The sequence below is a fragment of the Pan troglodytes genome, chromosome 1, assembly GCF_028858775.2.
Source record: "Pan troglodytes isolate AG18354 chromosome 1, NHGRI_mPanTro3-v2.0_pri, whole genome shotgun sequence".
Lineage (NCBI taxonomy): Eukaryota > Metazoa > Chordata > Mammalia > Primates > Hominidae > Pan > Pan troglodytes.
In genome coordinates this window covers 99,650,632-99,673,714 of record NC_072398.2, presented here as the reverse complement: position 1 = coordinate 99,673,714, position 23,083 = coordinate 99,650,632, and the positions used below count along the sequence as shown (strand labels likewise).

At 47.0% G+C, this 23,083-nt stretch overlaps 1 long non-coding RNA gene and 1 other non-coding gene across 2 annotated transcripts in view; both read right to left on the bottom strand.

Annotated features, from left to right (window-relative positions):
- Positions 1-15,171, bottom strand: part of LOC134808797 (uncharacterized) — a 28,323-nt gene extending 13,152 nt beyond the window's left edge. Inside the window, exon 1 of the long non-coding RNA XR_010152576.1 lies at positions 13,494-15,171. This is a non-coding gene — a long non-coding RNA (uncharacterized LOC134808797). The remainder of the gene's footprint in view (positions 1-13,493) is intronic.
- Positions 15,172-21,046: 5,875 nt separating this feature from the next.
- TRNAH-GUG (transfer RNA histidin (anticodon GUG)) lies at positions 21,047-21,118 on the bottom strand. Its single transcript has one exon. It is a non-coding gene; the product is annotated as a tRNA-His (tRNA).
- Between the last annotated feature and the right edge of the window lie 1,965 nt (positions 21,119-23,083).

Here is a 23,083-nt window from a genome sequence, read left to right as displayed (position 1 = left end):
CAGGAGGCTGAGGTGGGAGGATTGCTTAAGCCAGGAGGTGGAGGTTGCAGTGAGCTGAGATTATGCCACCACATTCCAGCCTGGGCAATAGAGTGAGACCCTGTCTCAAAAAAAAATGCAAAAACTAAAATAAAATTGCTACAAGATTAATATATAAAAATGAGTTCATATTCTTAGGCTGGGCATTGATTTCTTTTTTCTTTCTTTTTCTTTCTTTCTTTCTGTCTGTCTGTCTCTTTTTTTGTATAAGACAGAGTCTTGCTCTGTCAACCAGGCCAGAGTGCAGTAGCGCCATCTTGGCTCACTGCAAACTCCGCTTCCCGGGTTCAAGCAATTCTCCTGCCTCAGCCTCCTGAGTAGCTGGGATTACAGGTGCCCACCACCACACCCGGCTAATTATTGTATTTTTAGTAGAGACAGCGTTTCACCATGTTGGCCAGGCTGGTTTCATACTCCTGACCTCGTGATCCACCTGCCTAGGCCTCCCAAAGTGCTGGGATTACAGGTGTGAGCCACCACGCCTGGCCAGGCTTTGATTTCTTAAACAGGACACAATAAGCAGTAACCATAAAGGAAAAGATTAATAAGAGTATATTTCATTAAGCCTAACAGAAAAATGTGTTCATACTCTTAGACTAGGCACTGATTTCTTAAACAGGACACAAAAAGCAGTAACCGTAAAGGAAAATATTGATAAAGCATAATTTCATTAAAATTAAGAAACTCCGCCAGGTGCAGTGGCTCATGCCTGTAATCTCAACACTTTGGGAGGCCGAGCCAGGTGTATCACTTGAGCCCAGGAATTCCAGACCAGCCTATGCAACATGGCAAAACCCCATGTCTACTAAAAATACAAAAAACAGCTAAGCATGGTGGTGGTCTCCTGTAGGTCCCATCTACTTAGGGCCTGAGGCAGGAGGATCACCTGAGCCTTGGGAGGTCGAGGTTGCACTGAGCTGTGATTGTACCACTGCACTCCAGCCTGGGCAATAGAGTGAGATCTTGTCTCAAAAAGAAAAACAATTTAGAGAATCTCCATTCATGAAAAAACACCATTAAAAGAGTGAAAACACAAGCTGCAGTTTGAAAAAAGAGAAATGCAATTCATATATATCCTAGAAAGGAGGCATATCCAGAATAAAGTATTACAAATCAACAGAAAATCATATCAATGAAAACTGGATAAAAAGATTAAACAGTCACTTCATAAAAGAGGACATATAAATGGCAATAAAAGATACTCAATCTCAATACCAGGAAAATGGAAGTTGAACCCACATTGATATATTACTGTACCTCTACTAGAATAACAAAATAATTTTTAACTGACAAGCATCAGCAAGGATGTGGGGTAACTGGAATATTCCCTGCTAATTGGTAAAACCACTTTGGGAAAATGTTCGGCAATACGTAATACTAAAGTTTTATCATTCATATAGCTCTAAAACCAACAATGCCACTCCTACATATATACCCCAATACAGTAATGTTCTATTTCTTAATCTGTGGTGGTTCATTTAGTAAAAACTCATGACCTGTACTTTTTTTTTTTCTTTTTTTTTTTTTTTTTTTGAGACAGGGTGCACTGACGTGATCACCGCTCACTGCAATCTCAACCTCCCGGGCTCTTTTGACCACGCAGTTAATTTTTGTATATTTAGAAGAGATGGCATTTTGCCCAGGCTGGTCTGGAACTCCTGGGCTCAAGTCATCCGCCCACCTTGGCCTCCCGAAATGCTGGAATTACAGGTGTGATCTACCACACCCAGACCACCTGCACATTTAAAATTGTGAACTTCCTCTGTATTCTTCAGTAACTTTTCGAAGATTTCTTTGACACGAAGTTCTCAGAAATCTTAAAGCTAGGATTTTAGAATAGAAAAAAAAGCTTTTGGTTCACTGGTGAAATTTTACTAATTAAATTTAAAAACAAAAAGAAAGTTATTAATGCATATCACCTCAGAACAAAGATTAAAAACTACGAGCACATCAGTTTTCTTTAACTTCGTGAAGCAGTGGGATTCATTCTTTCGGCAAAGAAAGGATGAACAACACTGTAACTCAAAGAAAAGATACCACTGCAAGAAAAGGCCTTTTTTTTTTTCTTTTTTTTTTTTTTTTTTTTTTTTTTTTTAGAGGGAGTCTCGCTCTGTCGCCCAGGCTGGAGTGCAGTGACAAGATACCTCGGCTCACTGCAACCTCCGCCTCCCGGGTTCAAGCGATTCTTGTGCTTCAGCCTCCCGAGTAGCTGGGACTACACGCGCTCGCCACCACGCCTTGCTAATTTTTCGTATTTTTAGCAGAGACGGGTTTTCACTGTGTTAGCCAGGATGGTCTCAATCTCCTGACCTCATGATCCGCCACGTCAGCCTCTTAAAGTGCTTCTTTTCGAAAGCAGCTCCACCAGCAAAAGGTAGGAGGAAAGCGAGGAAACCATTCCAAAAGTCTTGGTTAACTCTTGGGTGAAAGGACGCCAAATCAGATGATCTAAGAAGCCTCAAGGAAAGAAAGACAGACAGACAGGCACAGGAAAATCACAGCAACTCTCTGGACTGCAAACACCAACACCTCAGTCCAACCTACCAGAAATCCTGCTGTGAATTTGAGGCTTGTCTCGCTAGTCATGAGGTGATTCAGTGATGGCTACAAACGCTCCTTACGTGCATCCTGGACCTGGTACACCTGGCTTGCCCATCACCAGCCTGGAGACACCGCCAGGAGCACAATCCCTGAGGCCAATAAAGACCCCAGCTTTGCAAGTCAGGGGCGCGAGCACTCTTGCCCCTCAGGTTCCCAGAAGAAACCGCCACGAGGGTGGGGTGCGGGGTCAGTGTGCTCCACAGGACTTCCGAGGACGTGCCCCCCAAGCTGCTCCGTTCCTCCACCCCCTGGGATGCCACAGAACACCCGCCAGCGAGTTTCTTCCCCAGCGCCCATGAGAGGAGGCTGCGGGCGGCAGCCGCAAGCGAGGAATCCAGCGCAGGGAAAGTAGCCCCGGTGGGGCCCGGTGCGTCAGCCCCACTCGCGTGGCAAAACTTGCGGGGGCCCCCGCGCGCCGCGCCTCAGCCCAGGTGTGCGCCCGCAGGTCCCAGACTCGCCGCCCGCCTGACCTGGCGCGGCGCCCTCACCTCGGAACGCTGGGTGGACTTCGCAGTAAACCTTAACTTCCCATCCAGGCGGCAGCGGCGCGGTGCCTCGGCCTCGCTCCTGGCACCGCAGGTCGCCCGTCCCGCGTTCCCAAAAGCATCAGGCTCACTTAGAAGCTCAGGCAGCCTCGCGACCCTCACCTACCCCTCCCAGCACCGCCGCTGTCTCTACCGCCGCCCAGCGCAGGCGTAGCAGAAAAGGACACGGCCGCCTCTACCGCACAACGGGTTGGAGCAGGTTAGGGGCCGCAGGGGCTGAGAAAACGAGTAACGGAGGACGGAGTGCAGCGGGAACGGGGAAATCCCTCTCCTCCGCCTCTTTTTCAAAGCACCAGCCCTTGACCCTGCAATTCGCTGATTTCCCCGGCCACTGGAACCGCCCCTGCCAGGTTAAAGAGGCGGGAGACACACCCCCTCCGGAGCCGGGAGCTACCGGGCGTTTAGGACTCCAGGCCTCGCCCTTCCGCACCGCCCCAAAGTCTGACTTGCAGGCTCGGGCCGCAGACCCGCAGGCTTCAGAAGGCAGCCCCAGCTCCCCCGAGAGGTGGCCTTAGGTCACTCGCAAAAACAGTAACCAACGTGTCGATGGCACTTGTATTTTCTAATTTAAATTTATAACACATTTCGCAGATGGGCTTCCACTGAAATAAGCCTTTGAGAAAAAGAAAAACTTTTTTTTTCAACAAGATTAGGAAATACCAAGACATACGAAGTAAAGCCATGCCGTCCACCCAGCTAAAAACTTTGAAAACTTGAAATTTTATCTAAGGCAAATGTTTGCATAACTTTAGGTCGTGCCATTATTTAAAGTAAATTTCAATTAACAATATCATTTGCAATTGAATCCATCTTCTATAAGAAAACTAAGATACATCCCTGATAATCTACCTCTCCCCTCCTGTATTCCATCCATCAGCAAATCCTACTGGTTTTTACCTTCCAAATTTTCCTTGAATCTGTCCTCTTCTGTCTCCTCCATCACCACCCTAGTCTAGGCTACCTTCACCTGGGGAGTGGGGGTGGAGGGACTACTGACCTAGTCTCCCTGTGGTTTACCCATATCCCCTTTATCGCCTCTCTAATCTCAACACAACAGGCAGAGTGGCTTTTTCAAAATATAATGTGAACCCTGTCACTTCCCAGCCCAAACCACTTAAACACCTTCCCATTCTCTTAGACAAAACCTCCTAACTAACCAAGCCCTGAATGGCCAGGCGCCTTGCCCACCTCTCCATCTCTTCTCACAGGTCAGACCAATTCCATTCTTTTCTCTCTGCTCCAGCCAAACTGGCCTCTTTTATTCCCTATTTACCCAGCTTCCTGGACTCCACAGAGCTTTTGCTCATGCTTTGCTCTGTGCCTGAAGGTTCTTCCAACCCTCATCATTCTGACAACAGCTGTAGTCTCCACCTCTGAGAGGCAACTTCTGACCTCCCTACGGTGGTCCCTTACTCTTATCACATTGCATAAAACTGTAATCGAGTGGTTATGTTGGGGAATTTTTTACCATCAGCTCCATAAGTCCAGGATTTGGTTTTGTTTGGCTCATGCTTGTATTTCCACATTTGTGAAATACATGTTTGTTCATAAATGAGAACGATAGATGTTAGAAGTTGAAGTAAATTTGGCATAAAGTCAGAGAAAGGTAAAATGTCACAATCTAATATTTAGAGTCAGAATCTAAAAACTTCAGTTATATTAAAACTGATTTTCTATCATTTTAGGCTGGGTTGTTGCAGGGATTCTTTGGGTAATCTTTAAAACTGAGTTCTCAGAGAGCATTGTATAAACACCTGAATTAATAATGATAGCCATGGGATGGTCCACATAAAACTAATAATATTGGTTGCTTCAAGAGAGGAAGACCAAGCCAGGAACAGTGGCTCATGCCTGTAATCCAAGCACTTTGGGAGGCCAAGGCCGACAGATCATTTGAGCTCAGGAGTTTGACATTAGCCTGGGCAACTTCGTGAGTCCCTGTCTCTACACAAAATATAAGCAAAATTAGCTGGGCTTGGTGGACACCTGTAGTCCCAGCTATTTGGGAGGTTGAGGTGGGAGGATTGCTTGAGCCCAGAAGGTTGAGAGGCTGCAGTGAGCCATGATCATGCCACTGCACTCCAGCCTGGATGACAGAGCAAGATCCTGTCAATAAAAAAAGAGAGAGAGGGAAAGAATCTTGACTGGTGGCTACTGGTGGGAAGGAGGTTTTTACTACATCCCCAATTGGACCTTTTTATTTTAAAGTATCTGAAGATAAATAAATGACACAAAAGAGTGCATACCATCCCATTTATTTGAAATTCCAGAAAAGGCAAAATTAATCTGTGGTGAAAAAATCATAACAGCAGTTCCTTCTAGCAGGGGATTCACTGGGAAGGTACACAAGAGAAATTTCTGGGTGCTAAAAATGGTCTGTCTTGATAGGGGTATGAATTACATAAGTGTATTCATTCATCAAAAACATTCAGTTAACATTCAATGAATGTAAATGTTACCTTAAAAACTATAAACATAATTAAAAATTTAAAATCTGGTCGCTAACACCTGGTTGAGCGCTCAGTGTGTATGGGGATTGGCCAAAGCTATAAATACACAATTTTGTTTAGTCCTCATACTGTCCTCTCAGGGTAAGTATTATTATCATAATCCCCTTGCATATGAAGAAGCCCAAATTTAGTAAATACTAAATAACTTGCCTTACTTTATGCCACCTGGAAAATGGGGAAAGAGCTTTGAAAACCATCAGTCAAATGCCAGAAGTTATTAAACATTAGACCCTATAACACTTCTCTGAAATTGTAATATTTTTGGCATATATATATGTATATATATATATAAAACTCATCTACTAGATCAAGAGCTTCAGAATGATTGAAATCATAGTTTGTGTTTTGTTTGAGGTTTATGTGTTTATTTTATGTCATTATTTTAAAGACTGGGTCTTGGCTGGGCATGGTGGCTCATGCCTGTAATCCCGGCACTTTGGGAGGCCAAAGTGGGTGGATCACTTGAGGTCAGGAGTTCGAGACCAGCCTGGCCAACATGGTGAAACCCCATCTCTACTAAAAATACGAAATCAGCTGAATGTGGTGGCGCATACCTGTAATCCTAGTTACTCAGGAGGATGAGGCAGGAGAATCATTTGAACCCAGGAGGTGGAGGTTGCAGTGAGGCAAGATTGTGCCACTGCCCTCCAGCCTGGGCCACAGAGTGAGACTCCATTTCAGAAAAAAAAAAAAAAAAGACTGAATCTCACTATGTTGCCCAGGCTGCACTTGGACTCTTGAATTCAAGCCATCCTCCTGCCTAGGCGTCTTGAGTAGCTGGGACTACAGGCACACACTATCACGCCCAGTATTTTGTCTTAAGTTTCTAAGAAGTCCCAACACTGCACAGTAGCTGTTCAATGTATTTTGAGTGAATGATTAAAAACAAGCTTGGTGTTGATTTTATTGCTACAATTTATATTTACATATGTAATATTTATATTATATGCTTTCTATATATTTATATGTGTGTATGTATATAATTGGCACCAACTTAGCATTGCTGTGCTTAAGTGCCTGAGATGTATCTCAAATGAATAGGCCTGAGGAGAGAAGCTTGTGTCATTAGCTCTGACCCTGCAGCACTAATCCTTATTTACCCCTTTCTTTCACTCACCCTGAGCACATAAATATTTATTTGGTGAAAGAGCTTACACTTTAACATCTCACTGAAATAGCTCATTCCAAAGAAAGAGCTAATTCTAACCTCTCACAAGTGCTTGAGCATTTGCATAAGTGAAATTTCACTGTGTGAGTTTCACCCAACACCACCTCTGCTCCAGCTCCTGCTACTCTACTGCTCATACCATGGAACTCCACAGGTGGAGTAGAAGATGGAGGATGCACGATGCAGTACGCAGCAGCATCCTCCTCAGAGAGAGTTTTATTTGCAGTAAATTCGATGTGCAATAGGCAAAGCAACGAAGAGTCAAGGTGAGGCAGGAGAGCAGCAGAGGGAAGTGGAAGTTGGATAAAGAGTGAACTGAGTAGGAGCAGAAGCAGGTTAAAAAGGTGGGTGAGCCTAGAAGAAAACCTAGGCAATACCATTCAGGACATAGGCATGGGCAAGGACTTCATGTCTAAAACACCAAAAGCAATGGCAACAAAAGCCAAAATAGACAACTGAGATCTAATGAAACCAAAGACTTTCTGCACAGCAAAAAAAAAAAAGTATCATCAGAGTGAACAGGCAACCTACAGAATGGGAGAAAATTTTTGCAATCTACTCATCTGACAAAGGGCTAATATCCAGAATCTAGAAAGAACTCAACAAACTTACAAGAAAAAAACAAACAACCCCATCAAAAACTGGGCAAAGGATATGAACAGACACTTCTCAAAAGAAGACATTTATGCAGCCAACAGACACATGAAAAAATGCTCATCATCACTTGTCATCAGAGAAACACAAATCAAAACCACAATGATACCATCTCACACCAGTTAGAATGGCAATCATTAAAAAGTCAGGAAACAAAAGGTGCCGGAGAGGATGTGGAGAAATAGGAATACTTTTACACTGTTGGTGGGACTGTAAACTAGTTCAACCATTGTGAAAGACAGTGTGGCAATTCCTCAAGGATCTAGAACTAGAAATACTATTTGACCCAGCCAACCCATTACTGGGTATATACCCAAAGGATTATAAATCATCCTGCTATAAAGACACATGCACACGTATGTTTATTGTGGTACTATTCACAATAGCAAAGACTTGGAACCAACCTAAATGTCCATCAATGATAGACTGGATTAAGAAAATGTGGCACATATACACCATGGAATACTATGCAGCCATAAAAAAGGATGATTTCATGTCCTTTGTAGGGACATGGATGAAGCTGGAAACCATCATTCTCACAAAAAACCAAACACCACATGTTCTCACTCACAGGTGGGAATTGAGCACTGAGAACCCTTGGACACAGGAAGGGGAACATCACACGCCGGGGCCTGTCGTGGGGTGGGGGGAGGGGGGAGGGATAGCATTAGGAGATATACCTAATGTAAATGACGAGTTAATGGGTGCAGCACACGAACATGGCACATGTATACATATGTGACAAACCTGTACATTGTGAACATGTACCCTAGAACTTCATTTAAAAAAAAAAGGTGGGTGAGCAAGAAGCAAGATAAGCAGAAGTTGAGCAGCGAAAACAAAAGTGAGATGGAGTAGTGAGTAAAAGCTTATGGCTGGCAGGATCCAGAGCAAACCAGTAAGAGGCAGCTCCTCAGAGATAGGCATGGGTATGGGAGAGAAAAAGTAGGCTTAAAATGACCCCGTATGATAATCAGCTCATTAAAGCTAATGCATATGGACTGCATATCATGGATGTACTTAAAATTATGGGATGGAGGTGACCGGGAAGCACACAGGGGCCAAATAACTAAGGAACCCACCTATCAATCAGAAGGCACATGCTGGGTAGAGATTAGGCAGCCCCAGGAAAAGGAGAAAAAAAAAAACATATAAAAAGACCCAAAGCCCAAAGTTCACCAAACTGATGCTGATCTCATTTTGCAGAAGTTAGCCAGTTCTCCCCTCTCTGAGAGTGTTACTGTGCTTAATAAGTCTTTTGCTGCTTTGCTACATGTGTGTTTGTGTGTCACATCCAATTCTTTGTTTGAGACACCAAGAAACTGGGACTTCACAACACCAGCCAGTAACAAAGATATGTAAGCTTGGGAGGGAGGAAAGAAAGAAGGGAGCAGAAGGAGATTCAGACATGAGATGCATTCACCCTATGAGTTGAACCCCAGTCTCCAGCGTGGGAGTTGGCAATTCTATTACTGAACCATCAATGCTCCATGTGGTATAACCTCTCATGTTTTTTGTTTGTTTGCTTTGTTTTGTTTTTTCAAAAAGAGAATCTCTGGTGGTATAGGCAGGCATGAGGGGGCAGGGAGGATGGAGGTGGGAAAGTTCTATAATAGGCTGACACAGATATTTTTGGGAAACAGAGCTAACAAAGCAACAGGCACTTGAAGCAAAGGCTTGCCCTAAACCTTCCACTGTTTGCCAAGGGAAGAAATTTTGGAGTCAAATTTTCACTTTCTCTCTTGTGTAGATCTCTGTAAGACACAAAAGTTTGGATGACAGTCATTTTGATTCTTGGACTTTACTAGAGACTCCAAAGACGCATCTGAGGAGAAAAGCTCTGGGTCCCTGGGATGACTGTGCCACTCGACATAGCCTCCTGGAGTGGCCAAAGAGAGTGTGGTTGAAAAAAGAAATATTGGAGTGAACTTTCACTCACTCCCACTTTTGTAGGTTTCTTAAAAACATGAGTTTAGAAACAAGATACTGGGCTTTTTCAAATGACTCAAAAGAGGTGTAGATGAAGAGAAGCTCGATCATCCCACAGATCTTTTGGAGTAACCTGGACACATCCCTAAGTCTCCAGCTCCTGGGTCTTTGAAAGCCAGTTTGTCTCAGGGTTGGGAGGCAAGTGTTTGGAAAGCACCAAGGCAGGAGTTGGCAAAAAGGTTACCTCATCGGTGAAGAAATGAAATTTCCAGAAGTTTTCACCAGATCTGGGACCAGAGACAAAGGCCTGGATGAATTTCCTATGCAAACCTTTTTTAGAACCTCCGCTTCAGAGTTCTTCCAGAGACTCTTCAAAATTAGATCTGGTGAAACCGCTGCTGGTGGTGGATTGGTAGTTCAGCAGCAGAATTTTTTTCTCCCACGCGGGAGACTCGGTCCGACTCGCGGCCATGCAGGCCTTCTTACCCTTCAGGCAGGAAGGGCTACTACCTTTCTACCCAACAAAGTTATTATATTACCCAGGCTGTACTGTATTTATGGACCTTGGTCGTGGCAGCTACAAGTTAACCTGAGGGGCGTGCCACCTCTGGAGCATTCTCTGTGCTCGAACTAATCCCGGGATTTACAGTTCCTGTGCTCGAAGCCTGTCCTTGAAAATGAGGAGTGTTTCCAGTAGGTTGCTGTAGTTTTGAATACTGGGAATTAAAACCTTTGCTACTTTCATCTAGTCTCCGGGGCAAACCCCTGGGTAACCCAAAGGCCATCAGACGGATTCGCGTGCTGGGCTTTCCACTACCTTAGGCCACGTGTCACTATGGAGCGAAGATCAAGAAGGTCCCGGAAGGAGAGAAGCTGCGGGGTCCAGGGAGACTTTTTGGTGGTTGGTCGGAGAGGCTTCAGCTGCCCAAGGAAAAGGGAAGCGTGTGGGGAGGTATCCGCATAGAGATGAGGGCCTCGGCGGAGACAGTCTCACGCAGAGGTATGCCACCTTGGCATCCGCGCCTTCCATGGGCCCGTGGGTCTTCCGGGAGGGATTCTGTGTCCCTGGTGTTGTGTATCAACAGGTGTTAGCCTGATATTTGTATTTTTAATGAGAAAACGAACTACAGAATTTGTGAGTTTTGCTTTTTTTCTGGTTTTGCTTTATACCTCTTGGACACTCCTTTCAAAGGATTCCGATCTGAGGGACATTGGGGTGTGACTATGGTAGACAAGGAGTGGTGAATTTTCATTCAAAAATCTTTGGCGGATTCCCTTGCTCTCCCGCTCCCCAGTCTAACAGTAGTTTAAAACAGAAGATCAGCAACATTTGGAGAGGTTTTTTTTTCTCTGCGTTCTGATGATAAACTTGATTTATTCAATTCCAAAAATTTCTTTATTCTGAGGTTGTCTTTCTATATTTTGAGTATAAAACCATGGCCATACAATGTTGGACCCACCAAGGTTCTTCTCTTCACTTGTTTATTTGTACAGTCTCCTTGTAATCTCAGAATTTCTTGAGTAAACTGGGAACTGTTATACATAATTCTGTGTTTTTGAGCATTCTTTGTAAACAGGAATCAGGATTCGGGGTGGGGAAGGAGGGAGGAGTGGGAGTGCTGATTTGTGTAACGGAAAAATCATAGATTACTTATGTGATGGGGCAAAGGTTTTAAAAACTCTTAGTGTCCTCAGATTTCCCCTTATACTATCTGCTGAAGAAAATTATGTCCTTGACTCCCTTCCTTACCCTCTCCTGGCAAGGGAAGGGGTCCCCTCCTGCCTCAGGGTCTCTGTCCTCCTGGGGTTAGGAGAAGCGCATCCAACTCCCTCTCCAAGTGCTGGAGAGGAGGCTAAGTCTTTCCCATGGGCCGGGGGCTTTGCTGTCCCAAGGACGGCTGGGGAGGAAGAGGAGGCAGAGGCGGAAGAGGAGGCAGAGGCGGAAGAGGAAGCCGGCTGAGATTTGTGAAGCAGCTCTTGCTACCGCGGGTAGGAGAGGGCGCGCGGGACCCAAGAGCCTCCGTGCGGAGCCAGGCCTCAGGAGCAGCCGCCTTGGTCCTGGAAGGGATGCCTCCATCCATCTTGTCTCCAAAGAATGTAGGGAGACCTTCTCACCCGGTGGGAAAGCGACGTCTCCCATGCTTTCCCACCACGGACGCCTTATGTCCCTTTTCCTGCTAGTGTCTGACCGCCAGCCTGCGGGGGCTGCGGCTGCAACGGTTCCAAGCTGGGTGGAGGCTGCCTGCCCGCGAGCCAAGAGCCGCGCTAGGAGGCAGGAGTCGGGAAGTCGTGTGCAGGCCCGGAGGAGACCCAAGCTACGGGTCAGGCTTTTTTGCCAATTGCCAAATTCAGCGTGTAAAACAGAGAGCTCACATCTGTCTGTTTGTAAGCTTCGGTGAAAACAACAAGGAAGGCCCTCAAGATCCCTAGGAGGGCGGCGAAGGGTCTCTGGCGGCGATATCCGCGTCGGCGGTGAGCCAAGGTATGTCAGGAGAGAGTGCGAACCCAGCCCCCGGGTAGCACGAACACCACCGCAGACAAGGGCCCCGCTTGTGGGGAAATCGCAGGGCCAGTGCAGCCGCAGTGCGGTGGACTAGCCTCATCCAGGGAGAACCCCCTTCCTGACCACGGTCTGTCCCCCGCCAGGTAAGAGGAGAGGAGGGACAGTACAGCCTCCTGTCCCGTAGCCGCAGGCTCAGGGTCACCACCTTCCCCTCTGCTTGTCCGGCGCCATTCTACCAAACCACTCTCCGCCAAAGATTCCACCGACAGTCACCCACAGGACAACCCAGCCGTCCTTTCCGTCCTTTCAGCAGCGGATCCCGCCCCGCAGCCACCGCGCCCTCTCACCCCAGCGCTTCTACCCACCGCCTCTGCCCAGTCTGTGCACTTCACCTCCCTCGCCCCGGCTCCCTTCTGAGCTTACAGTGGACAGGGGGTTCGTCCCCATCCCTTCTTGGGAATACTGAATAGAAAAGGGAGGAGCGTGCGCAGTTCCTTGGTAGTGTGTAGGCGGACATTGTGGAATTTGGCTGTGGTACCATCGCTTTGACGTCCTAGTGATTTTTACACCTGCCTTCTGCTTAGAACACCGGCCACAGTTTTCCATTTGTGTCTACTCCACCTGCTGTCTTTGTTGGATAAGCGAACATCGTCCCCCTCTACCACTCAATCAACAAAAGGGCGGTCCTGGAGGACCTCACCCGCCGCTCACCCGCCGCTCACCCGCCGCTCACCCCCCTCCCAACCTTGCGGACATCGCCTCCGGTCGCCTCTTCCGAAGGCCTAAGAAGCACGTTAGCTGCGAACGGAGGTGAGGAGGCTCAGCTGACCGCCTGTGTCAGCTGACAACGTGTGACACGCACAAACGCCAGGACTTGGCTTGGCCTCTCTCTTAGTTATTTGCAGCTCTGCCCAATCGGCGCCTCCGGGATGGCGGAGACGGCAAAGACGGTGGGCTTCTTGGGTGCAGCTCCACGAAGGCTGGCATCCCTGCACGGCGGTGAACACCTGAGGAAGACGCTCAGTCTCTCTCTAAAGCCACTTCTGCGGATGACACGGAGATAAATAAGAGCAGTGTGTCATGAGAGGCCGTTCACCAGGACTTGCCCTCCTTTGCCAGGGTTTGCACCTAGCAGAGAGACTGTTCTGCCTCTGGCCCTTGGAGCAGGCTGGCTGACAGCGGAGTAAAGAAAAATTACTGCGGGTGGGCAGTCAGTGCAAAACAATTCTCTGACCGATAATTGAACCCGGGATGCGGTGGTGAAAGAGCTGAATCATAGCCACTAGACCAGCACGGGGGCACGGGAGGGTCTTTCTCAACCTTCTTGCCATATAAGTGACTGTTTCCCTGTGCGCTGGGAGGACTTGGGCCTTGTGGGGGTCGTTGGTCGCTCCTGGAGTCGTCTCACAAGGCCTTTCCTTCCCTCCTTTCTCCAAAAGAGGAGCCCGGAGGCGACGCACCCAGTACTCTGCGAGGCCCACCAAGGCCACGAGTCCCGAGTCCTGGAGCGAGTTGCAGCGTCCAGGCTGCACCTGACCACTGACCTAGAAATGTGCCTTTGCGAAGCGGCAGCGCGTGGAGAAACAGTCGCTGGTGGCCGGGGCCAGAGTCGCGCACCGGGTAGCCAGAGCAGGCAGGAGCGAGGAGGCTCCCGGGGTGAGAACGGGGCACCCCGCACATCATAAAGGACTCAGACCTTGGCAACCCCGACATCATAAAGGACTCACACGGATGTGGAAACCGAGACGAGCTGGATGGAAAACTTTCCAGGGGGGCTCCGGGGCCCTCAACTGCTCTCTGACCTTCCCCTGCAACCTGCGACACCTGCCATTTTCCCATCTTAGGCGACGGCAACGCTACCCTTCCTTATGCTCCGGGCAAAACTCCTAGAGTTCCCTCTGACGCTGGAGTTTTTTCCTCAAATCCAAAATCCAATTGGTCACCAATTCGTGATTTCCCGTCGGCCAAGTGCGTGGGCATTGATCTACACGCGAATTTCTCCACCTCGGCGGAATGGCCACTTAGGGGTGGGGGAGGGGCCCTCCGGTGGATTGTAAGGTGTTTAGCAGCATCCCTCGCGTCCGCTGACTAGATGGATGCCAGGGGTTAACATTCTCCCTCCGGGCTTCCCCTAGTCTGGCCTAGTGTCCCAGCGGGGATGGGGGAGTAGTCTGAGGGTGAAGTTGCCGCCTATTGAGAACCACTGGTGCTCATAGTCCTGCCCTCTGAGCTTGTGCAGAGGACTCTCCAGATGAAGGCTCAGGGATCGATCCAGCTCGAGACCCCCTCGCTCCCCCGCACAGTCGGACCTTAAAATTGGAGGGTTTTAACATCTCGACATCATGAGATTCTACCTTTAGGTCTTTTCTTCCGTTCTGTCCGCCAAGTCGGCCTCTTCCGAGTTTGTTGACCAGGGCCAGCCAGGCAGAAGGCTGGTTTCGCTCAAAGAGGATCCCCTCGCCCTCCTGGAGCTTCAGGCCTGTTTCCGTTGGGTCTGCAGAGAAGCCTTAGGGGCCACTTCCTTCGGCATGGGGAGGGGGAGCAGGTGCGCGCTGCGCGGGGAAGAAGAGGGTTTGACTGCTGTTCTCGACCCCCGGCGCCAAACCTCCACCCCGGTGCGCGCCCCTCCAGGCTCCTGCTGGTCCCACTCGCCGGTAATTAGGTCTCCGGTCAGCCTCAGCTCCCGAGACACCCAGGCCCAGAAGGACACGTAGGGGAAAGCAGCTACTCACTTCGGTCCTGTCCGCAAGGGATCCCTTTCTGACGGGAAAGAAAGGTGGCGAGTCCCGTTCTGTTGAGTAAGCGGAAGAGAGATCAAAGGGAAGAGAAGAAAAATCCTGTGAGGTTTCAGGATCTAAAGTTACCATGAAGTCGACCTAACCTCGTCTGGAGGTCCTCCCGTGGCTGGCGAAGGTGAGTCGAGTCTCCGTCTTCAGTTTGTCAAAGTGGACAAAGCCTACGACAACTGCCAGTACCAGCTACTAGGCATCCGCAGTCTTTCCAGTTGGTGGTACCGGAGCCTCCCTACCCAGGATTTCCGTGGATTCCAAGGGTACAACTAAACAGCTTTTGTTGTTCCAACTGCTCTTATTTGAAGAAAGGGCCGATCTGTTGAGAAGCACATAGGAAAACCACTTCCATAAGAGTGTAGCTACTGTTGTTGAGACTGTCACATTCTCCCTCCTCCTCCTCCCTCTTCCTAGAAATGTGCAATGAAAATTAATCCCCATGATCGGCCTGTTGTACTTTCAATGTACAGTTGGCAGAACCTAAGGTAACTCTAGGAGGTTCCGGGATGAATATTTGAAGTATGACACAGTCATTTTTATTTGCACGTGCATTCCAAAAACACATTGGACAAACACATCCAGTTCACCTGTGCCACACTTACAAAGACGCGAAAAGAGGGACTACATACAAACAAGTGAAAGATGTAATCAAACGGCTTTTAAATGTCTGCTGTTTCCACTGAAGGTCTTCTTCTCTGGATACACCTACCAGTGTCTTCTCTTTCTCCAAAACCAGACATTCAAGTGCCAGACCCTGAAATCAGTTTTCTGGTTCCAACTTGTTCTTCCCCATTCTGTATCTCTGCCCCTCCACTCTCTTCTTTCATATGCAGGAAAGTTCAGCTCTCCCTCAGTTTCCAATTTGCAACATCCCATTCGAAGAATGCAATGACCAGCATCAAAAATTAGACACCTTCCATGGGACTCCGTCTGTCTCTTAGTTGGAGCTTCTATAACAATGTACCATAAATTGGGTGACTCATCCTAAACAGACATTTCTCACAGTTCTGGAGTTTGCAAGTCTAAGATCAAGGTGCCAGCATGGTAGGGTTATGGTGAGGAACCTCTTCCTGGTCATAGACTGCCATCTTCCCACTGTGTCTTCAGGTGGCTGAAAGAGGGGGAAAGAGCTCTCTAGTGTCCCTTTTATGGGGGCACTAATCCCACTCAGGAGGACTCCACTCTCTGGATCTAATTACCTCCCAAAGGCCCCTCCTAATAATTTTAACACATTTCCTGGGGTGGGCAGGGGAAGGTTAGGGTTCCAATCAAGGTATTTTGGGGGGACACAAACATTAGGTCTCCTGTGATCTTTCTAGAAGAAGAAATTATACATGACCCAAAGTTTTGTACATTTCACAGTTAGAAATAAAGAAAACTTTTTCTAAGATTTTGAAAGGCCTGAAACGTGAGGCCAACCAACCCCATCACTAAAATCTGGACTCTGTGCTGAGTGTTGTGGACTTTTTGCGTGTTCATCCTCCCTGCAGACAACTGAAGATTTATTCTCTCCAGAGGGTAGAAGAGAAGATGTATTGGGAGAACCCACCCCCAATATTTCAAAGTAGGTTCTTTCTATTTTCCATAAGTGTCAGCTGGCTGAAAAATAAAGAGACAGTACAAAGAGAGGAATTTTGCAGCTGGGCCACCAGGGGTGGCATCACATATCAGTAGGACCATGATGCCTGCCTGAGTCTCAGACCACCAAGTTTTCATTAAGGGTTTCAAAAGGGGAGGGGGTGTAAGAACAGAGAGTAGGTACAAAGATCACATGCTTCAAAGAGCAAAAAGCAGAACCACTGATAAGGGTCTAACAAAGATCACGTGCTTCTGAGGGAACAGGGCAAAGGGCAAAAGCAGAACCACTGATAAGGGTCTGTGTTCAGCAATGCACATATTGTCTTGATAAACATCTTAAACAACAGAAAAAAGGGTTCCAGAGCAGAGAACCGGTCTGACCACAAATTTACCAGAGCCGAGTTTTCCTAACCCTAGTAAGCCTGAGGGTTCTGCAGGAGACCAGGGCTTATCTCAGTCCTTATCTCACTGCACAAGACAGACATTCCCAGAGTGGCTGTTCATAGACCTTCCCCCAGGGATGCATTCTTTTCCCAGGGTATTAATATTAATATTCCTTGCTAGGAAAAGAATTTAGCAATAAGTTTCCTACTTGCACGTCCATTTATAGGCCCCCTGCAAGAAGAAAATTATGGCTCTTTTTGCCCGACCCCACAGGCAGTCAGACCTTATGGTTGTCTTCCCTTGTTCCATAAAAATTGTTATTATTCTGTTCTTTTTCAGGTGCACTGATTTCATATTGTTCAAACACACACGTTTTACAATCAATTTGTACAATTAACACAATTATCACAGTGGTCCTGATGTGACATACATCCTCAGCTTATGAAGATAACAGGATTAAGAGATTAAAGACAGGCATAAGAAATTATAAAAGTATTATTTGAGAACTGATAAATGTCTATATTAAGATGAAATCTTCACAATGTATGTTCCTCTGCTGCAGCTGCAGCTTGTCCCTCTGTTTGGGTTCCCTTACTTCCTGTAACAAGGATCCTTGGCCCCAAGGGGGCAATCAGCATAGATGAGCAAAGACTTGTGTCCCACACTGAAATGAGAGGGATGAAGTGACAGCATATCTTGATCTATGTGATGGTTACATAAGTTATGACCTATTTCAAAGCTTATTATGCTGTGTGAAAAAGAACAAAACCAGAGGACTTGCACAACCTGACATTCAGACTCACTCTAAGCTGTTATAAACAAGGCAGTGTGCAAGCGGCATTGGGAGACACAAATACATCAACAGACTGACTTGGGAGACCTGAAACTGACCACAGCTGTAAGGTCCATAGGTTTTTTGTTTGTTTGTTAATTTCTTTTTGTTTTCTGAGACAGGGTCTCACTCTGTCACCCAGGCTGGAGTGCAGTGGCCTAATCTCAGCTCACTGCAAACTCTGCTTCCCATGCTAATGCAATCCTCCTGCCTCAGCCTCCCAGGTAGTTCATACTACATGTGCATTTTAGTAGACATGAGGTTTCGCCATGTTGTCCAGACTGGTCTCCAACTCCTGGGCTCAAGTGATCCACCAGCCTCTGTCTCTCACAGTGCTGGGATTACAGGCATGAACCACCATGACTGGTCACAGGTTTTCAATAAAAGCAGTTCAATGGGGCAAAGGAAATAGTTTCAATTAATTGACTTTCACAAAGAAGAAAGGGGAGATGAACAAGGTTATTTCTCCCTCACACTACACTTGAAAGTAACTTGAGGCACATTATAGACCAAAACTTAAAAGCTAAAGATATAAAGCATTTCAAGGATACTTTGTGACTTGTTGGTAGACAGAGATTTATTAAACAAGGCACAGAAAAAAACATGTATAAAGGAAAGACTTGATAAATTAGACTTCATCAATATTAGCCACATCTTCTCATCAAAAGATGCCACAAAGAACTTGAAGAAATGAGTCAGCCTCAGACAGGGAGAAAATAGTCACAAAACCTATCTGACCCCCAAACCCTGTAACTATAATGTATGGTGAGATCTTCTTACCTGGTAATGAAAACAACAACAACAAAACAAAAACAAAAAATAATCAACCCAAGTATGCTAGAAGGGTAAAAGACTTGAACAGATACATAAGAATAAAAGGTACACACATGGTCAATAAAGCACATACAATATGTTTAGTTATCAGGAAAATGGAAATCAAGACCACACTGAGACACCACTATAACTCCCAGTAGCATGGCTAAATTTATAAGGAGAGGAAACACCCAATCTTGGAGAAGATGAAGAACAACCACAACTCTCACACGTCATTGGTGGAAATGTAAAATGACACAACTACTTTGGGACAAGTTTTGTCATTTTTTATGAACTTGCCCATATCCCACTCTTTGGTACCAGCAATTCGGCACCCAGGTTTTCCCAAGAGACACGAAAACAGATGCCCTCAAAATCTCTTGTGAGAAGAAAGTTCAAAGCAGGCTTATTCAGAATAGCCAATACCAGTTTATTCAGAATAGCCAATATCCAGACTCTCATTATCAGGGTGGGGGTGGGGCGGGAATGGCAAAAAAACTGTGCTGTTTCTTTGCAATGGAATACTACTCAGCAATGAAAGAGGAATGAACTTCTGCTACACTCAGCAATGGATAGAGCCAGAGACATTATGCAGAGAGAAAGAAGCATGTAGAACAGAGTAGATGCACCGTGATTCCATCTGCGTGAAGTTCTAGAAGCAAAGGTAAAGTGAAAACAATCTGGAGAGTGATTGTTCACAAATAAGGCAGAGGACAACGACAATGATTTTTATAATTCTGGTGATTACGTTGTTGATTGAGTAGTCACTAAATCCAGGCACATCTGACAACAACGGTGTAAGGCAGAGTTTGTGAAGTGGCCCAACCTTCCATAGAAAAATGTTGAGGCACATAAAATGTAAGATACTTAACCAAGGTCAGGCAAGGACTGACACAGATTTCCGACACAGAACCTGGGTTCTTGGACATAGATTAGACTGGACCTGTCCACTTCTCTGTTTCAGGTGTCTCTGGGATTCTCAGCTGCACCGGAGGAGAGAGAGAAGGACAGAGAAGGAGACAGAGGGAGAGAGGAGTAGGGAAGAAATGGAGGGAGGCACAGGGCCTGTAGCTGTTGAAGAGCAGAGAAGTAACTCTTGCCAGTGTATTTACAGTATAGAAAAGTTTTCTGGCAATCAGGACATTAGCAGATGCTAAGCTTGCTGTGGTCAGGAGATGAATTTGATATGCCATAGATTTAGAAATTAAAACGAAACCCTAAAGTTATTGGAGGAGAATGTAGCAGAATACATTTCTGCCTTAAGAGATAACAGGAAAAAATAAAGCAAAGTAGAATTTAACCAAAGTTATCAACTTCTGCTCATCAAGAATCACCATGAAAAGGGAGAAGGTGAGCCACAGACTGGGAGAAGATAATTGCCCCGTGTTTACCTGAAAAAAAAAAAACTCAAATCTTGAATATAGAGAGTACTTTTTACAAATCAGTAATAAAAAGCAAAGCCAATTCCCTATTGAATTAGGGAAAATGCTTCAATAGCCTCTCTTCTCAAAGGATTGCTAAATGGTGAAAACGCATTAGTAAATATGCTCAACAGCATTACTCATTAAAGGAAACACAAATTGAAGCCATGATGTGGTACCGTTTTACATCCACCAGAATGGGTTTATTTAAAAGACAGTAAACATCACGTGCTGTCAAGGATGTTCAGCCAGTGGAACTCTCCTTGCTGGTGAGAAAGCATTCTGGAAGAAACCATTTGGCCGTTTCTAATAAAGTTAACATTACACCTACCGTATGATTGAACAATTCCAGTACTTGGTATTCCTCAAAGGAAATGAATGCACGTGTCCACAAAAAGACCCCACACAAGAAGAATCTTCATTCGCCTTGTCCAGCTAGTGGAATCTGTTTCTTACCAGCAGGAGTAGAAGTCTGAACATTTCTGGCCCTAGCCTCTTGGTATCAGAGTCGCCAAGGAAAATACAACGCAGTCAAGCACTGGACGCAAAAACAACACATTATTCACACAGAGAGGAGACACAGCCGGGTGTGGGCTCCGCTTCAGTAGTGGGCGTTGGTCCCCCATGGCCATCTGGTCCCTCCATTTGGCCTGCACACACAGCCTCTTGAGAAGCAGAAGAAAGGGCCCCTCCCCCTCCCCTCAGCGGGGAGCAGATACAGCAGCTGGCCAGGTGCCAGTTGATGCACATGTTTAAGTGGAACAAAGGGGTACACAGTCTGATCGGGGGAAAGATACTCCCACACAAGGAGGTGAGTCCAGCACAGGCTCTGAGGACTCCTTATCTCTTGGGAAGGAAGTGCTCCAGGCCCAAGGCCCATTCCTACCCGGCAGAGTGGAGGTGGAAAGACCACTGGTACGAGATTGCCTTTCCCCACACTTTCCTGTTGGCATACAAACTTGGCGACGAGCTGGGAGACAAGCCATTGTAGGCCACAACAAACAGTTTGAAGTTTAAAGTCATTAAAAGCTTGTCGTTTCGTGTGTAACAGCCCCAGTGACTGGAAAACAGGTTCTGAGGGCACCATTGCCTTCGTGTAAGCCACCAACAGGGCTGACTGGGTTATTTGCTGTGTGAGGCTCGGAAACGGACGGAGCACGTCCAGGGCTTCCCTTGGATTCCTCGCCAGGTTAGTGGGCTGTGAGGTCTCTTTTCCTTTCCCTGAGGCGCCTGGTTGCAGGGAGCAAAAGTGGATAGCTGACGGCCTGGACAAACGACATTGCCGTGACTCGGATTCGAACCGAGGTTGCTGCGGCCACAGCGCAGAGTACTAACCACTATACCATCATGGCGAGCCACAGGCCAAGCGATGATACCTGAGCTTGCTCTAGTAATTTTGACATCAATAGATTTCGATTATTAGGCGGCTTTGTTCTCAGACAGCCACAGGGGGATCGCGCTATTCTTTCATACCCGCTCTGCTTTTCCCTCCCTTCCTCCCAATCCTCATGCGTGATGAGAAAAATTCTTATCTCCTCCACTCCAGCCTGGGCCTCTCTCGCGAGGTCTCTCTGTCCTCGTCCGCACCTCCTCTACTTCTCTCCCGCCTCTCCGTATTTCTGCTTTTCACCCTTCCTCTCTCCCGCCGGACCGACCGAAGCAGAGGTGAGCGAGGGTAGCGCAAGCAGCGTAGCGAGTCAGGTGAAGGCGGAGCCAAGAACTGCGAGAGCTATCACTAGAGCCCACGGGGCGTTCTGCTTGCTTCCCTTCGGACCCACGCGATTCAGGCTCAGGGAGTCGCGGACCCGGGCGTTTCCAGGATGCTGGGTCTGATGCCTGCGAGGGGCAGGACGAGGCGAAGGCCATTCCGCTGCCCTTCCAGCTTCGGAATCACCCAATGCACGGGTTTCAACCGTAGCCGGCAAGCTGCCCCTCTCCGGTTTTCCGAGGCTTTGGAGCCTGCACAATTGTTCTACAAAAGGCGGTGGCTCCGCCTAACGTTAGATGGACGCTTGCTCTGCGTGGTGATACCAGAGCGAGAGTCGACTGTTCCTGTGTCGCAGTCGGGTGGTGTGCTTGCTTCCAAGTCTGGAGGCGGGTGGTTCGAGCTCGTTCTATGGAACGTTTCCTGCATTTTAAAAATGCTTAAACCGCTGGCAACTTTCTTCTATCCAGCACATGCACTCATGGAAAGGCAGAGCGAGACCAACTTTACCCTCCTCTCATCCCTCTCCCTCTCCCTCTCCCCCTCCCCCTCCCCCTCCCTCTCCCTCTCGAGACGGAGTCTCGCTCTGTTGCCAGGATGGAGTGCAGTGGCGCGATCTCGGCTCACTGCAACCTCCGACTCTCTGGTTCAAGCAAGTCTCCTTCCTCAGCCTCCAGAGTAGCTGGGCTTATAGGCACAAGCCACCACGCCCAGCTAATTTTTGTATTTTTTAGTAGAGACGGGGTTTCACCATGTTGGCCAGGGTGGTGTGGATCTCCTGACCTGATGATCCGCCCGCTTAGCCTCCCAGAGTGCTGGGATTACAGGCGTGAACCACCGCGCCTGACACTCTCTGTCATTCATTTAGCCCTTTCCATACGCTTTTGAGGTTAAATTGGTTCTGTGATTTTACTATTACATATAATGCTCTAGTCATTCTTGTTTGGGCATTTTCAGCCACTGGTGTAAGTATTTCTATAGCGTAGAGGTGCAATTACTATGTGAAAAGCAATTACTCTATCATAGTGTTCACACGGTTTTTATATCATTCCATTCTCTCTCCTCTGTTTGCTTATTAGATATAACTCTTTCTTTTGTTATTTTAGTAATTGCCTTAGGGCTTATAGCAAACCATTTTAACTTATCACAGTCAACCTTCAAGTGATATGATACCTCGCCTTCTGGCCTTGATGCTGATGCTGTAGCTGACATGCACTTTGCTTTTACGCATGTTACAAACCCCACAACCCATTGTTATTGCTTTTGTTTAAATGGTCAAATTTTTACAAAAGAAATTTACAGAATAAAAAAAACTAGTATAGTTACCCATTTCTGGTGTTCTTCATTTCCTCGTGTAGATCTGGATTTTCATCTGGTATTGGATTCCTTCTGCCTGGAGGACTCCTTTGACGTTTCTTGTAGTGTGAGTCGGCTGGTAGTGAATTCGTTCAGCTTTTGTACATCTCTAAATGCCCTTATTTTACTTCCAGTTTTGAGAATTTATTTTTTCTGGTATAGTATTCTAGGTTAACTTCCCCTGCCCTCAGTACCTTAAAGATGTTGCTTCTATGTCTGCTCATGTGCATTGCTGCTCCTGGTAGAGGCCGGCAAG